Source organism: Xyrauchen texanus, chromosome 47 (assembly GCF_025860055.1).
Source record: "Xyrauchen texanus isolate HMW12.3.18 chromosome 47, RBS_HiC_50CHRs, whole genome shotgun sequence".
In the NCBI taxonomy this organism is placed as follows: domain Eukaryota; kingdom Metazoa; phylum Chordata; class Actinopteri; order Cypriniformes; family Catostomidae; genus Xyrauchen; species Xyrauchen texanus.
This window is the reverse complement of record NC_068322.1, coordinates 5,142,242-5,159,543: the sequence shown is the minus strand read 5'-3', so window position 1 is coordinate 5,159,543 and position 17,302 is coordinate 5,142,242. Positions and strand designations below refer to the sequence as shown.

At 40.9% G+C, this 17,302-nt stretch overlaps 1 long non-coding RNA gene across 1 annotated transcript in view; it reads left to right on the top strand.

The window, feature by feature from the left end:
• Positions 1-5,533: 5,533 nt before the first annotated feature.
• LOC127639087 (uncharacterized) overlaps positions 5,534-17,302 on the top strand; it is a 38,192-nt gene continuing 26,423 nt past the window's right edge. Inside the window, exons 1-2 of the long non-coding RNA XR_007969924.1 lie at positions 5,534-5,599; positions 5,777-5,840. This is a non-coding gene — a long non-coding RNA (uncharacterized LOC127639087). The remainder of the gene's footprint in view (positions 5,600-5,776; positions 5,841-17,302) is intronic.

The window sequence follows — 17,302 nt, the reverse complement described above, 5'->3', positions numbered from 1 at the left end:
ACGAGGTAGGGAGATCATGTCACTTCTGGAAGTACGGCCGGAGGCCATTCAGTGGGTAGAAGAGGGACAATCCAGTAGGGAAAAGCAAGTACGCCCTTCCCCTCATACTTGTGAGGCTCAGGTTACACCTAATAGTGAGGTTCTTTGTGTCCAGCCATCTTCAGAGTTGACTGAACTTAAGAATATGGTTCTTAAACAACAAGCACAATTGGATTTATTGGTAAAACACTTGGCCCCTGCTACTAGTAAACCTCAAGTTAAGAATAATCGTTTTAAACGTGCATCTGATGGCCGGCCAATTTGCATTAGATGCAGCTTGCCTGGACATATAGCCCGGTATTGTGAAACTGTCCTGGATACTCAGATTACTGGGGGCGTATCCATTAGGGAACCAACTAGGCAGTCGGAAAACTAGTGACCCCCAGCGTGCAGAGCCACACGCTGGGAGGAACTGTAGATGGCTCCAGTGTGGATTCTTTTGTTTATGATCGGTTAGTAGGATCATGCCCAATGTTAAGTGTGAAGATGAGTAATGTTGATGTTTCATGTTTGGTAGACACCGGTTCCATGGTGACTACGGTGACTGAGAGTTTTTTCAATAAATGTTTTTCTCATTTAAAGAAACAGGATTGTGAGTGGCTTGGCTTAAAAGCTGCTAATGGACTTGACATACATTATGTAGGCTACGTCGAACTAGATGTGATTGTTTTGAATCAGTGCATTCCAAAGCGGGGTATTTTGGTTGTCAAGGACCCTGTGAATGTAGCGTTGCAAACCCGTAAGACTGTTACTCCCGGTATTTTAGGGATGAATGTCCTCAGGGAGTGTTATCAGAGACTGTTTCAGCAGTTTGGTACAAGTCTTTTTCAGACCCCATTAGTACAATCTGCTGCTCCTATGGTTAGGCGTGCACTTCGTCAGTGTGAGAAAACAGAGGCGATTACTAATTCCACAGTAGCATTCAAAGTAAAAGTACTAGGTGACAGACCCATTTGTATTTCCGCTGGAACCCTTTCCATGGTGCCTGTTACATGCCCCCAACTTCCTTTGGCAGAGTTTTTGTTAGAGCCTTTGGGCCCTGATGAGGGTACTCTTCCAGAAGGATTGCTTATTTCCCCTGCCCTTTTACATGCAGAGTATGGTATATTATATGCTCCTATTACCAACGTGAGTTGCTTGGATGTTTGGTTTCCTCCTCGGAGAGTGGTGGGTACAGTACAGGTGGCTTCAGTTGCCGTGGAAGCCCCGGCTTCACTGGCATTCTCTGTCAGCCAGATGGCCTCAGAACGTGTGGCTTTTATAGCTACTCAACAAGTCCTGACTGAGAATATTGTAGAAGGTTTGGAATTTCCCTCTTTTGATGGGCTAACTGAGGAGCAAGCCATTCAAGCCAAGTCTCTTCTTTTTAAGTATTTTGGTCTGTTTTCGAAAGATGAGGGAGATTTAGGGTGTACCGATCTTATTACCCATGAGATTCCGTTACAGGATGAGGTCCCTGTCCGCCAGCCCTACCGCCGTCTTCCGCCGTCACAGTATGACTTGGTGAAAACGCATATTAAACAGTTGTTGGATAGTCGGATTGTTAGGGAAAGCAGTAGCCCTTACTCTTCCCCAATTGTAGTGGTGACAAAGAAAGATGACAGCATAAGGTTATGTGTTGACTATAGGCAACTAAATGCTAAAACTCAAAAGGATGCTTACCCCCTCCCTCGAATTGAGGAGTCATTGGATGCATTATCAGGGGCAAGGTGGTTCTCCACTCTTGACCTGGCCAGTGGTTACAACCAGGTGCCAGTAGCAGAGAAAGATAAATTCAAGACGGCTTTTTGTACACCTTTTGGCCTCTTTGAATTTAATCGAATGCCCTTCGGCCTTTGTAATGCACCAGGCACATTTCAACGTTTAATGGAGCGCATATTCGGAGACCAGTGGTATCATTCTGTGTTGCTTTATCTTGATGACGTAATTGTGTTTTCCTCCTCTGTTGGTCAACATCTGGAGAGGTTGGAAGAGGTGTTCTCCCGACTCCAACAACAAGGGTTAAAAGTTAAGTTATCCAAGTGTAATTTTTTTCAAAAGCAGGTCAAGTACTTAGGACACGTGGTGTCTGCTGAGGGAGTGGCGACTGATCCTGGCAAATTGGAGGCCACACAGGAGTGGATGCGTCCGGTGCATTTGGCAGAATTACGGTCGTTTCTTGGGTTTGCGGGGTACTACCGTCGTTTTGTTAAGGGCTTTGCTTCACTGGCCGCCCCGCTGCATCAATTGGTGAGTAGGCTGAGTGGACCTAAAAGGAAGGGTAAGACGCCTCAGGTCCCATTAGGATCAGTATGGAATGAGACCTGTGAGCATGCCTTTGAATCTATTAAACATCATTTGATTATGGCTCCAGTCTTGGCCTATGCTGACTTCACCAAGCCTTTTGTATTAGAGGTAGATGCCAGCCACGGAGGGCTGGGAGCCGTACTTTCTCAGGAGCATGATGGTAAACTCAGGCCTATTGCGTATGCTAGTCGGGGTTTGAGACCCATTGAAAGAAACATGGATAATTATAGTTCAATGAAGCTTGAACTCTTGGCTGTGAAATGGGCAGTAACAGAGAAGTTTCGAGAGTATCTGCTAGGGAGTAATTTTGTCATATTTACTGACAATAACCCTTTAAGCCATCTTCAGACCGCAAAGTTGGGGGCTGTGGAACAGAGGTGGGCGTCTCAACTGGCCTTGTTTAATTTTACCATCAAGTATCGTCCGGGCCGTAGTAATGGCAATGCCGATGCTTTGTCGAGACAGTATCTGGAGAGGTTTATATCTGGGACAGATGTTCCGCCCGCTTTGGTGGGACAGGTTTCTAAGGGTTCAGGGAAAGAGGTAGAGTGCAATGAGGTTGTACCACTGGCTGGGCGGTCTGTGGAGGACCTTTCTTTGTTACAACGACTAGACCCTGTGATTGGTCTGGTGTTGAAGTTGTTTCGGTTAGGTGGTCAGCCTAGATCTGAAGAGAAAGATGCAATGTCAGTAGGAAGTAAGGAGCTGTTACGACACTGGGAACGGTTGGTGGAGAAGGGAGGGGCATTGTACCGGGTTATACGATTACCAGGGGAATGCAAGGATACCTTTCAGGTTGTACTTCCCCAGTGTTTGCAGGAAGAGGTACTTCGAAGTGTGCATGACGGCCATGGTCATCAAGGCATCGATCGTACTCTTCAGCTGGTTCGTAGTCGGTGTTTTTGGCCAGGTATGACAAGGCGAGTGGAGCAGTGGTGTCAACAATGTGAAAGATGTATTCTAAGTAAGGCGGTTCAACCAAATATTCGGTCTTTTCAGGGTACAATTCAAGCCTCCTGCCCTCATGAGATCCTGGCTATAGATTTCACAATTTTAGAGCCCACCAGTGATGGTCGTGAAAATATCCTTGTTCTTACAGATGTTTTTTCAAAGTATACTCAGGCTGTGGCTACTAGAGACCAAAGAGCTAGTACCGTGGCCCAGATGTTGGTACAACATTGGTTCCATCGGTTCGGACCTCCAAGTCGAATTCATTCTGATCAAGGGAGAAACTTTGAGAGCATGGTGGTTCAGCAGTTATGTAAAATCTACGGGGTAAAAAAAGGTAGGACCACTCCCTATCACCCCCAGGGAAATGGTCAATGTGAACGATTTAATCGTACCCTTCACGACCTGTTGCGAACGTTGCCACAGGAGCAAAAAAGGTATTGGCCGCATCATCTCTCACGAGTTACTTATGCTTACAATACCACTGCCCATCATGTTACCGGTATGACTCCTTATTATTTGATGTTTGGGTGTGATCCCAGACTCCCAGTGGATTTTTTGTTGGGAAGGAGCGAAGATGGTAGTGTTAGTCCCACCGAGGATTGGGTGCGAGACCATCAAGAGAGTTTGAGAGTAGGCCATGATCATGTGAAGCAGAAATTGCAGGCTAAGGTAGAGAAGCGGAACCAATGATATAATGAGAAAGTAAATGATGGTGGTTTAGAAGAGGGGCAGCTTGTGCACTTGAGGAATCATGTAAAGGGGAGAAATAAAATTCAGGATTTTTGGGATCCTTGTCTTTATAGGGTCATTCGAGGTCCCTCTGAAAATGGTGCAGTCTACTCGGTGGCGCCGGTATCGGGAGACAGACCAGTTAGAACTGTACATCGGTCTGAATTAAGGAATGCCATATGTAGACCAAGTATTGAAATGCCTGACCCTCCAATGGTAGTGGATCCTGAGGGCTCCCTCTCTGGTTCGTCGTCTGATGAGGAGACGTCGGGGGAGTCTTGGGTGGTTCTTTTGGAGGGTAGCTCAGACCATATTGTCCAGTCAGATGAGTTGATGCCTTCTCCTTCTTGCTCTAATGATGCCAGGGAATGTAGGGATGTAGGGCCAGTGCAAAATTCTGTTCCTTTGCGACGGTCTGCTAGGGCTTCGGCTGGCCATCATTCCAACCCTAACAGATTGCCACGTCCTCTGGTTGTAGGGCAGCCAAATGTTGGTGAAGAGCAGTAGTATTTTGTTTGTTTGTCCTTGAACTGCACATCAACCATTCAGCCAGACCACAGCACACAAGTTGCTAGGCAACACCTTGAGGTCGGTTACCACAGCTGCTGTCCTTATTAGTTAATTGTGTAAGTAAACAAAATGTTGAGTAAAATCACTAAACCTCACGAAGCTCCAAAAAATCAGGTAAATGGTGCCAGTAGCCTACCTGGCACACCACAAACCAACTTTTAGGCTGTGTCCATTCCCAGGAGTTTTAGAGTAAAACGTCTTCATAAAATCCATAATCGGTCACTTTTGTGATTGTGAAGAGCAATGATTAATGTGCAAATGCGCGTGATATTTATACGCATTAAGGGTCATCACATGACTCGCATCAGCGCTGCAGAATACATTGAAGTCTATGAAGTGATGTCACACCAAAGTATTTTCACACACGTTTTTGCTTCACCAATAATGTCTTTGAGAGTACTAAGCAACAAGAAATATTTAAAAACTGTCCAAATTTGTGGAGAGACATTGAATGTCTCAAAATTTCTTTTAATTAAATATTACCTTATTGTTTACGAATATTAGAGACCCCAGTTATTGAACTAATTTAAATTCACCAAGAAAACATTTAGACATAAACAAGTCCTTTTATTACTTTCTGCTATCAAAGCAACTGCAACATTTTTCTCTCTCTTCAAAATACATGTTTTCAATAATTATTGTGCAAATCTCCCACTTTTTTACAAACTCATAAAATCACCCCTCTGCTAGGGCTTCGGCTGGCCATCATTCCAACCCTAACAGATTGCCACGTCCTCTGGTTGTAGGGCAGCCAAATGTTGGTGAAGAGCAGTAGTATTTTGTTTGTTTGTCCTTGGGGCAATGACCAAAATTGTAGGGGGTATATTGTAGCAAGGTAAGCAGGAGAAGGGGAGGGAGATTGTGAAGCAACTACCAATCCCATTACAGATTGATGATAGGGTGGCCCAATTTAAAGGACAGGCAATATGGAAAGGCAGCCGGGGTCCTTGCAGCACCAGTTAGCTGTTTGGCTAGTAGCTGTGTGGGACTGGGTGTCCTGTGGTGTATTTTGTCTCAATTGAAGGTAAACCTGTATTTTTTCGGTGTACTATTACAAGGGATGTTTTTTATTGTACTGATGCAGTCACCAGTATAGATTTAATAATTTTTGTAGATGAGTTGGGGGTGTTTGAATCCATTAATGTATTATATGGGTATGAGTTGGTAATTATGGTAATATGGTTATTTTATTATGTTTTAGAACTGTTTTCCTGATGGAATAAATTCAGGACCACCATGTATTTGTCTGGTAGTGCACCTTAAAGGTATGGTTATTCATTTTGAGTTTGTTGTTTGTTTGTTATCTGGATGTGACTGACGCTCATGAAAAATATTCTATTTTTTTTATAGGGTGTTGGATGTTGATTGCTAGTCGCTGTTCTCTTATATTGTTTTTTTGTTTGATGTTTATTTGATTTTATGTGACAATTGTGAAACTGACTGCTCCCTGACTTATTTGTGGTGATTAATTTCCTAGCCAGCTATATGTGTTTTTGTTTATTGTTTTTTGTTTAATGTATTGGTTGATTTTGTTGCTGGCTAGTGGAATTATTTATTTATCTATTTTTTTTTTTTTTTTCTTTAAATTATGTATTTAATTTAAACCGCTTTCCATCCTTGATTAAGCTGCAGGGGGTAGTTTCCCATCGTGGTCGGTGGAGAACTGGGAGTACAATTTAATAGAGCCCTTATAGGTCTTTTGGTGTGGCTACTAATTGTGAATGTGTATCACATAAGCATGTTTGTAGTGAAGGGCTTATGGGGGTTTGCTGTGGTTTGCACATGATGCAGTGAAGTGTCCCCTGTATAGGTAGCTCAGGTTTTTTTGTATTCCTAGTTGGACAAATTGAGAAATTGCTGCCCCTGCCAGCTGAATTAAGTCATGCCCTGAATAATTTTATGGTAGTGTTTAATAAAGAATTTTGTACTTTTTGCAATTTGTTGTTGTCTGTGATCGATCTATTTTTTTTTTTGGCCCTAGCCGGTGTCACATTTGTATGGTATAAAAACCATTATGTCTATGGAAAGTCCTCATAAAACATGGAAATCCAACATGCTGTTGGTGCTGTGTATTTTATAACATTGTTGTAATTTCCAGGTTCCCTAAGAGTGTGTGTGTGTGTGTGTGTGTGTGTGTGTGTGTGAGAGAGAGAGTTTTCTTAAACACTTTGCAAGAATGTACAGTATAGAGGTCAATCATCAAATTAATGTAGTGATGAATATTTTCCTGTTATCAACAACAAAGCTGCTTTGGCATTATGGCGAGTTTTGCCATAGAAACGAATAACTTTCCTAATGGACAGTTAATACAATTCCCATGCTCCGCATGCGAAGATATTTTCTGAATACATGCAACACACATGGATGTAAATGGATATTTTCATTGGATGGCAGTGTTTAGGGTACATAAAAAAAACAGTAAATTCAGAATTGAATTAGATCTGATGAAAGTCTGTGCTTGTAAACACAACCACTGTGTATTTCTTCACTGAAATGGCAACTGCAAATGTCCTCAAAGCTTCCAAATGAAAAGAGCCAAATTCAATTGGGTGACGTGTCCTCATTGAATCAAAAAACAAGCACAGTCTCTGTAGAAGTGTTAAGGTCAGCTGCACATAAACACTATTTTCTATTGACACCGGCAGCCGTAATAACTAAATGCAATACAATGGCCTTTTAATTCTCAGTTAACCTGTTGTGCACTGTTATTTATAAGGATCCAATCAGCCAATCGGTGAGATCTCATCTATCTGAAGGTCATTTGATTCTGCAGTTGCTTTAGGAAGAAGTCATTCATTTGAAAGTATAGCATTGTAAACACTGCAAGCAAAGCCCAGTAAATGGAATTATTGCTTGTGGACAATAAAATAATACCGTAATTTCCGGACTATAAGCCGCAACTTTTTTCCCACGCTTTGAACCGCGCGGCTTATACAATGACGCGGCTAATATATGGATTTTTCCCGCTTTCAAATGTTATAAAAAAAATTAAAAAAAAAACATTCTGTGACGTGCTCAGTTTTTTGGCGGCGTGAAGCTTTCATTAGACCAATGAAATTGCCGAACGGGTTAAGGTCAAAACAACTTTTTTTGTTTACTGTTTAGATTAAATCGAAGGCTCAAACTTCCCATCATTCTGATTACGGTAGTAATTTTGTCACCCTCACCATGGCAAAGACATGGAGAAACGCATATGATGCTGCTTTCAAGTTGAAGGCGATTGATCTGGCTGTTGGAAAAGGAAATAGAGCTGCTGCACGGGAGCTTGGTCTTAATGAGTCGATGATAAGACGTTGGAAACAGCAGCGTGAGGAATTGACTCAGTGCAAAAAGACAACTAAAGCTGAGGCTATTCAACTCCGACACGGAAGGAGATGACTTCAGTGGTTTCAGTGCACAGGACGAGGAAGATAGTGACCAATGACTTTCTTGGTAGGCTACTGTTTACTGCAAATGTTTTATTACAAGCCGTGTGTGGCAGCGGGGGCGTGGTCAAGTGCCTGTCCGGGAGAGAAAAGCTGTAAGGGCGCTTACTCCTGCGCTAAATTATGTCTAACACCGGTGTCTAATTTCAAATGCCCTGCTTCACGTGTCCTCCTTGGGAAAACTGTCACATGGGCACCAGAGTGACAGTTTTCAGCAGGGCACTTGACGTTCCAGGTAAGGCTTTTAATGGCGACAGCAATGTTTACAATCAATTTTATAAAGTTTCTCAATTCTTCTATGCGCAACACTAGACTGACGTGTGTCACTCTCAGCTCTGTGGCTGCTGCCTTTTTATGCCGCTCTCCCCATGCTTACTGAAATTAGACACCGGTGTTATACATAATTTAGCTCAGGTGTAAGCGCCCTTACTGCTTTTCTCTCCCGAATGGGCGCTTGACCACGCCCCCACTGCCACACCGTGTTTCGTTAAAGCCTGAGTAAAGTTCATTTGTTTCAATGTACCGGTAGGCACCTGCGGCTTATAGACAGGTGCGGCTTATTTATGTTCAAAATAATATTTTATTTAAAAATCAGTGGGTGCGGCTTATATTCAGGTGCGCTCAATAGTCCGGAAATTATGGTAGGCCTTTACTTTTATGCCCCACAACGCAGGATTATGAGCTACTTACAGGAATGATTCACTGCAATATAAGCCCAACATCTCCGCTAGAGCCGTCTCTAACCTTAGGAGAGAAAATCACAAATAAGATATTTTTAATGAGAAATTAGTTTTAATGAGAATGTGTAAGAGAAACAGCTGTGAAACAGCTAATATATCGGGTGAAACTCAAGTCTGCCAAGCTAAAAATGAACATCTGAGTGATAAAATATTCCCCTGGGTCTTTTTCTTAATATTAATGTAAAGGTCAGAGCTGAATCTGTCAAATTTAGACAACCATTCCATGATAGAGTGTACGAGTGTGTAAGTGCTGTGCTATTGTATTAAGAGTGTGTTGTCAAACAGTTTGCTACGTTTGCTGTTATGAACCGCAAACACTCGTAAGGCCTGGAAAGCCTCAAATCAGAGATGTTTTACTGTTGCAGTAAGTCATGCACATCAACCATTCAGCCAGACCACAGCACACAAGTTGCTAGGCAACACCTTGAGGTCGGTTACCACAGCTGCTGTCCTTATTAGTTAATTGTGTAAGTAAACAAAATGTTGAGTAAAATCACTAAACCTCACGAAGCTCCAAAAAATCAGGTAAATGGTGCCAGTACCCTACCTGGCACACCACAAACCAACTTTTAGGCTGTGTCCATTCCCAGGAGTTTTAGAGTAAAACGTCTTCATAAAATCCATAATCGGTCACTTTTGTGATTGTGAAGAGCAATGATTAATGTGCAAATGCGCGTGATATTTATACGCATTAAGGGTCATCACATGACTCGCATCAGCTGCAGAATACATTGAAGTCTATGAAGTGATGTCACACCAAAGTATTTTCACACACGTTTTTGCTTCACCAATAATGTCTTTGAGAGTACTAAGCAACAAGAAATATTTAAAAACTGTCCAAATTTGTGGAGAGACATTGAATGTCTCAAAATTTCTTTTAATTAAATATTACCTTATTGTTTACGAATATTAGAGACCCCAGTTATTGAACTAATTTAAATTCACCAAGAAAACACTTAGACATAAACAAGTCCTTTTATTACTTTCTGCTATCAAAGCAACTGCAACATTTTTCTCTCTCTTCAAAATACATGTTTTCAATAATTATTGTGCAAATCTCCCACTTTTTTACAAACTCATAAAATCACCCCTCTGTGACGCTTTCTGCAACTCTTGTCATGTGGAGGGCGATGCGGCGCTTGACGCTGGTTTCAGCCTCCAGAACCAAATTAAAACTGCCACGAGAAGTCGTCTGTCCGAGGCAAAGATGCAAAGTCTAATGGCAATTGCCTCAGCATCAGTCTCCCTTGATGTGTTGGATTACGTACAGGCGAGCACACAGTTTATGTCGATGCGGACCAGGAGGAAGGTTTGAGTTGTCGATTGAGTTTTGTTAAATAATTTTTTTAAGTGTTTTGTTCATATTATACAGTGAGGAAAATAAGTATTTGAACACCCTGCTATTTTGCAAGTTCTCCCACTTGGAAATCATGGAGGGGTCTGAAATTGTCATCGTAGGTGCATGTCCACTGTGAGAGACATAATCTAAAAAAAAAAATCCAGAAATCACAATATATGATTTTTTAACTATTTATTTGTATGATACAGCTGCAAATAAGTATTTGAACACCTGAGAAAATCAATGTTAATATTTGGTACAGTAGCCTTTGTTTGCAATTACAGAGGTCAAACGTTTCCTGTAGTTTTTCACCAGGTTTGCACACACTGCAGGAGGGATTTTGGCCCACTCCTCCACACAGATCTTCTCTAGATCAGTCAGGTTTCTGGGCTGTCGCTGAGAAACACGGAGTTTGAGCTCCCTCCAAAGATTCTCTATTGGGTTTAGGTCTGGAGACTGGCTAGGCCACGCCAGAACCTTGATATGCTTCTTACAGAGCCACTCCTTGGTTATCCTGGCTGTGTGCTTCGGGTCATTGTCATGTTGGAAGACCCAGCCTCGACCCATCTACAATGCTCTAACTGAGGGAAGGAGGTTGTTCCCCAAAATCTCGCAATACATGGCCCCGGTCATCCTCTCCTTAATACAGTGCAGTCGCCCTGTCCCATGTGCAGAAAAACACCCCCAAAGCATGATGCTACCACCCCATGCTTCACAGTAGGGATGGTGTTCTTGGGATGGTACTCATCATTCTTCTTCCTCCAAACACGGTTAGTGGAATTATGACCAAAAAGTTCTATTTTTGTCTCATCTGACCACATGACTTTCACCCATGACTCCTCTGGATCATCCAAATGGTCATTGGCAAACTTAAGACGGGCCTTGACATGTGCTGGTTTAAGCAGGGGAACCTTCCGTGCCATGCATGATTTCAAACCATGACATCTTAGTGTATTACCAACAGTAACCTTGGAAACGGTGGTCCCAGCTCTTTTCAGTTCATTAACCAGCTCCTCCCGTGTAGTTCTGGGCTGATTTCTCACCTTTCTTAGGATCATTGAGACCCCACGAGGTGAGATCTTGCATGGAGCCCCAGTCCGAGGGAGATTGACAGTCATGTTTAGCTTCTTCCATTTTCTAATGATTGCTCCAACAGTGGACCTTTTTTCACCAAGCTGCTTGGCAATTTCCCCGTAGCCCTTTCCAGCCTTGTGGAGGTGTACAATTTTGTCTCTAGTGTCTTTGGACAGCTCTTTGGTCTTGGCCATGTTAGTAGTTGGATTGTTACTGATTGTATGGGGTGGACAGGTGTCTTTATGCAGCTAACGACCTCAAACAGGTGCATCTAATTTAGGATAATAAATGGAGTGGAGGTGGACATTATAAAGGCAGACTAACAGGTCTTTGAGGGTCAGAATTCTAGCTGATAGACAGGTGTTCAAATACTTATTTGCAGCTGTATCATACAAATAAATAGTTAAAAAATCATATATTGTGATTTCTGGATTTTTTTTTTTAGATTATGTCTCTCACAGTGGACATGCACCTACGATGACAATTTCAGACCCCTCCATGATTTCCAAGTGGGAGAACTTGCAAAATAGCAGGGTGTTCAAATACTTATTTTCCTCACTGTAATTGTATTTGTTTTTTGTAATATTGCGTTGTTCATATGTTGTGTTTTAGTGGCCTCCGCTGTCACTGCGGGGGGAAAAAACATTCATCTGCTTCGTGTGGTGTCTCTGTTGTTCATCTGTTCTCTTCATAAATAAATAAATGCATAATCTGTTATTTGCTCGACCTGTAAGTTCATGATTAAAAATGAAAATGTGAACAAAAATAAAAGCTAATAAATGTCTTATTATCATTAAAAGATGAAAATTAAAATGACGGGTTATAATACATTGTGACGGAATATTTACGGCCCTGTCCGTCAAAATGACGGACGATGAGAAAGTGTAACGCAAGCACTGTATGTGACTTGTGTTTTTTTTTGCAAAGCCGTGTTTCAAACAATACAAGAAACAGGCTACTAAGACGGAAAGAAAACATGGACAAGTTCTTGAAAAGGAAAAATAATGATGATGGTTAGCATATGCATGATAGCGGTGTGACGTAGAATTTTTTAGTCGTAAAAAGTGTGTGTCGTGGCAGAAAAAAGGTTGGAAAACGCTGCCTTAAGACATCGTTCAGGATTTTATCTCAAGATATTTTCTGGTGTTCGTCCCTGAAATGCTTTTGTGAGTGGAACTACTGTCTTCCGCCACATATTCAGCATCTTGCTTTGATACAATCCTAGCCTGCATTGCTGGTTTGAAAACGTCACTTTAGAACTAGCAACGGAGGATTGCTAGGCCTGCGCTGCTTTACTGGATACATTACTGTAATACAGGGAAAATTACTGTTATGTGACAAACTACTGTACTAACTTTGTAAATTATTTATACATTATACAATTTTCATTATAGAAATAAAAATATGATTTGATGGGGGCAAACAATTTAATACACTGTATATATTAATAATCCTAAAAAGAGGCTATTTCTTCTTTGAGCAAAATCAAATGTACATTTACAGTATGTCTTTTGTGTTTGGGGTGAAATCTAGAAATCTAGATTCATGCTTTTATTTTGTCTCTGCTGTCAAATTACACTTATTTCTTCAGTTTATGTCTATACCCTCAGATAATTTTGTGACCACTGTTATAAGAGCATTATTTATATATTAGCCACATTATCTGTATCAAGAAGCATTCAACTTGTGGCAGTCAACAGTCCACTCATATAATTTCACCTGCTAAAGGTCTTGTCTGTATTGCAGCATTGCTCCCTTGAGAAGAATCTCCATAGCAACTGGCCTTTGTTATTTGTAGACATGTAACTGTGTTCACAATGAAAGCAAATGAGCCATTTTCAGACACGGAAACAAGGCCAGCGACAGCTCTCCGTTATCTGATATTCACGGTCCAAGTTTAACTCCCGTCAGTGTGCCTGGATCACAGCGCTTTGTCAAGAATAACTGATGGCCAGATGGAACCACGTTGAGCATCACAGTCTGTTCGATCACAAACACGAACTTGGAGCTTTCAAGTATAAATTCATTAATCACATTCAATGCTTGGATGAGAAAATGCTGTCAATGGAGATGTCTTAACATACCATTTCTTTATTAGATCACAGCAAGATGTCCTCTAATGAAAGAAATGTCTCAAAGTTGTTCATGTAAGACATTCAACCTGCTGTTTGTTTGACATCATTTATACTGTATATTTGTGTTACTGTGGCTATGTACTGTAATGACTGAGATAAGAAAAGTGAAGAAAACTTAAAAAGTAAAAGGTAATTTTATTTTTCGCAATTGTGACTTAAAATCTCAGAATTGCAAGTCTATTTCTTGATATTGAGTTTATATCATGCAATAGCAATTTCATATCTCACAACTGTGACTATTTCTCATAATTGCAACTTTATTTCTTGCATTTGTGGCTTTGTACAGCATATTGCTTTTCAATTTCAACTTTATTTCTCTTTATTACAATATAGAAAGCCACAATTGCAAAATATAGTCTAACTAGTTTCCCATGTGTGTAGTTGTGACTTTACATCTCACAACTGCGCCTATTTCTCATGATTACTCTTTATACCTTGTATTGTAATTGCAACTTTATATGATGCAATTTGTTTTATTATTTCTCTCAATTTCGACTTAATACAGTATCTTGCAATTTCTACTTTATTTTGTACAATTGCGATATAAAGTTGCAAGTAGTCACAAATAGTTACTTAATTACTTGTAATTAAAAGTAATTATGACTTTATACAGTACAGGTATAATCGCAATTGCGAGTATGTATATTGCTATTGTGACTTCATGTTTTGCAATTTCGACTTCATGTATAACAGTTTCTACTTTTTCTCTCGATTTCAACTTTATAGTATATTTGGCAATTTCAACTTTATATTTTGCAATTGCTCATGTGTGTAATTGCGACTTTATTTCTCATAATTGTAACTTTATATCTTACCATGTTGACTCCACATCTTGCAATTTTGACTTTATTTTCTGAGTTTCGACTATGTCTTGCAATATCAACTTTTTCTTGCAATTGTGAGATATAAAGTCACAACTATATCTTGGACAGTATATCTCTCAACTTTATACTGTATCTCGCAATTGCCTCATAATTATGAGATAAAGTCACAATTGTGGGATATAAAGTCAGAATAACCTTCCAGATTTTTTTTTATTCTGTAATGGGAAACAACTTACACATGTAATTAGTCACTATTACTATTGCTTATACTTGGTTTTAGGGATTTTAAACAAACCCCTAACCCTAAGTATTAATTTTCATCATTTAAGTTGAACTGTATTGTTTGTGCTACGAACACGAATGATATCTCAAATCAGGCTGCTACTGAGGAGAGTATTTTTACTTTCGAAGCAGACAGACTTATGATTGTCACCTGGCTAATAATAAGCATGCAAAAAAATATAAACTGCATCAGTATATCAGCATGGCTGCTAATGACAATCAGTTCAATTACACTCCCAGTCCCTCTGTAGCAAAGTGAAGCATGACAGTCCTTTGACTGTTGCCAAAGTTGACCTTTGCTACAAAGAGAGCCTAGCAAGGAGTCACCAGTAACCTAATTAATAGGAAATGTCACAGCAGTTGTTACGACTCACCATGTGAATCATCGCGGGTGCGCCGCTGCCTACGGTGATGACTGCTGGGGAGAGCAGGTGACTTTGAAGACTGGGTTTCAATGTAATTGATGTCCAGCTGTCCAGCAAACTGTAGATATGAGAATATGGTGGGCCAGATGGTCTAGTCAAAGGACATTTATCATTGGACAGTAGCCTCACATAAATCTTAAGCCTTATTGGACCAAAGGATGACCGTCACAGAAAATGAGAGAGATTCACCCCTTACAGAAAGTCCTGTGTTGTTGCCATGGTACAGTAAATGTATCAGATGGAATTGAATGGTTACCATGTTAATATTCAATATTTTAACATGATATATTCTGAGATACTTCAAATACCATGGTATACTGTATGCTCAGAAAAAAAAACTTGTGCCATTTGGACAATGCCCATTACCTCCACCCAGAAGAGGTGTCCTAGATTTTACGATAGCAAAGTAGACATCAGACGCATTTTACAAGTTATTTGTTGCAACACTGTCAATATGCAACATTTGTGGATTTTCCAAGACAGAAACAAAGATTATCGCTCACATGTGAATGTTTGGTCTTCAGCAGTCAACAACCAATTGCATTGCACCACCTACAGGTGTGGATGAATAGCACCAGGTTTAGCTTGTGTATCTGTACTCTGCTGCATTTCCTGCAGTTTCCGGATGTAGAAGTTTGAATTGCAAGCACTGTAAATGCAACACATTAAAATGCAAGCTCTGTCAATTCAATGCATTTAAATGCAAGCACTGATAATACAATGCATTTATTTTTTCGTTTAGAACAATTCAACATGCTTTTATGATTCAAAGACTTTAGACATGTATTTACTTCCATAGTCCACTGGTTGCATGCTTCAGAATCGCAGCAGATGTTATCTTGATATTATTTGCATGCTGTTTCTTTTGGAAATCTGTCCTGCATGTGATACATTTTGGCCAGGGTGCAGGAGTGTGAGGAGGCTTGGAATCTGAGCGTGGTTGAGGACTTCCTTGTTAGTAATACAGTCAGTCAATTTAATGCCCAGGATGCGCCTTAGGCTGCGCAGGTGGAAGATGTTGAGCCTATTTTCTTGCCTTGAGTATAGGGTCCAGGACTCGCTCCCATGTAGCAATGTGCTCAGAACACAGGCTCTGTACACTGCCACCTTTGTTCGGATGGTCAGCTTCCTGTTTTCACAGGCTCGCTTTGTCAGTATGGTGAGAGTTGTTGTATCGCGCCAATATGCCCCTTGGTCTCGGTGTCCATACTGATGTTGTCTGTTATGGTAGAGCTGAGGTAGGTCAATTCGTGGATCACCTTGAGTATGTCGTTTTTTATTTTGTTCTAAGGGAGGTCACCTCTTGGCCCATTATATGTGTTTTCTTTAGGCTGATGGTCATGCTGAAGTCCTGGCAGGTGCAGGAGAACATGTCCGTGAGCTGCTGCAGCTGCTCTTACTTGTGAGATGCCAGGACAGCATCATCCGCAAAAAGCATGTCTCTAATGATGACCATGCTGACTTTGGTCTTTGCCTTTAAACGGGACAGATTGTAGAGTTTTCCGTCTAATTTTGTGTGGAGGTAAACTCCTTCTGTGGCTATACAGAATGCATGTTTCAGCATGACTGCAAAGAAGATGCCGAACAATGTTGGTGCAAGTACGCAGCCCTGTTTGACACTGCTCTTGATGTTGAAGGCATCTGATGATGAGCCATCAAACTGGACAATGTCCCTGGACAATGCCCTGTCTTTGTGAATGGATTGGATCATGCTAAGGAGCATTGATGGACATCCAAGTCTTGCTGTCATGCTGTTCCTGAGTCATGGCTGTCATGACTCAGGAAATCGAAGGTCAGTGAATGCAAACAGTGGCTGTCCCTGCTCTCTGCATTTCTCCTGTAGTTGACGAAGGTAGAATATCATGTCGATTGCAGAGCACTCTGATCTGAAACCGCACTGTGAATCTGGGTACACTCTTTTGGCTAGTTTCTATAGGTGGCTCAGTATGACATGAGCAAATAATTTGCTGACAACAGTTGTTGCAATCGTGTCTCCATCTTTTGATTGGCATCGCCAGCAGGAGGTCTGTCTTTATGACTAAGCCTTTACAATCTAGAGGGGGTCCAACAGAATCTATGTAAAATTTTCAATTGCATAAGGTGCTCCTTTGCATCTCTAGATGCAGACTTGAAATGTTTTAGAATCCTACCCCCAAAAATAGTACAGAGCAGGTGGAACAGCTGTAAATACCTATAAAACTGAGATCTGTGAATCCCAAAATGTTGAACCAAATTTTCAAAAGATCTCAACACTCCACTCTCATGTAGGTCACCGAGTGTAGTAACCCCCCTCACTCTGACCAGCAGAAAGGTGACTTATTAATATGTAATTTAGGGTTCAGCCATATGCTTGAGGCAACATTTAAATAAATGTCCTAATTAAACACTCTGGACACTTTTGTCCATACCTAGTGAAAATGTGAGATAACATGGTATAACTTAACTTCTCCAATTATTTTGATTGAAAGGATTTGCAATGGCAA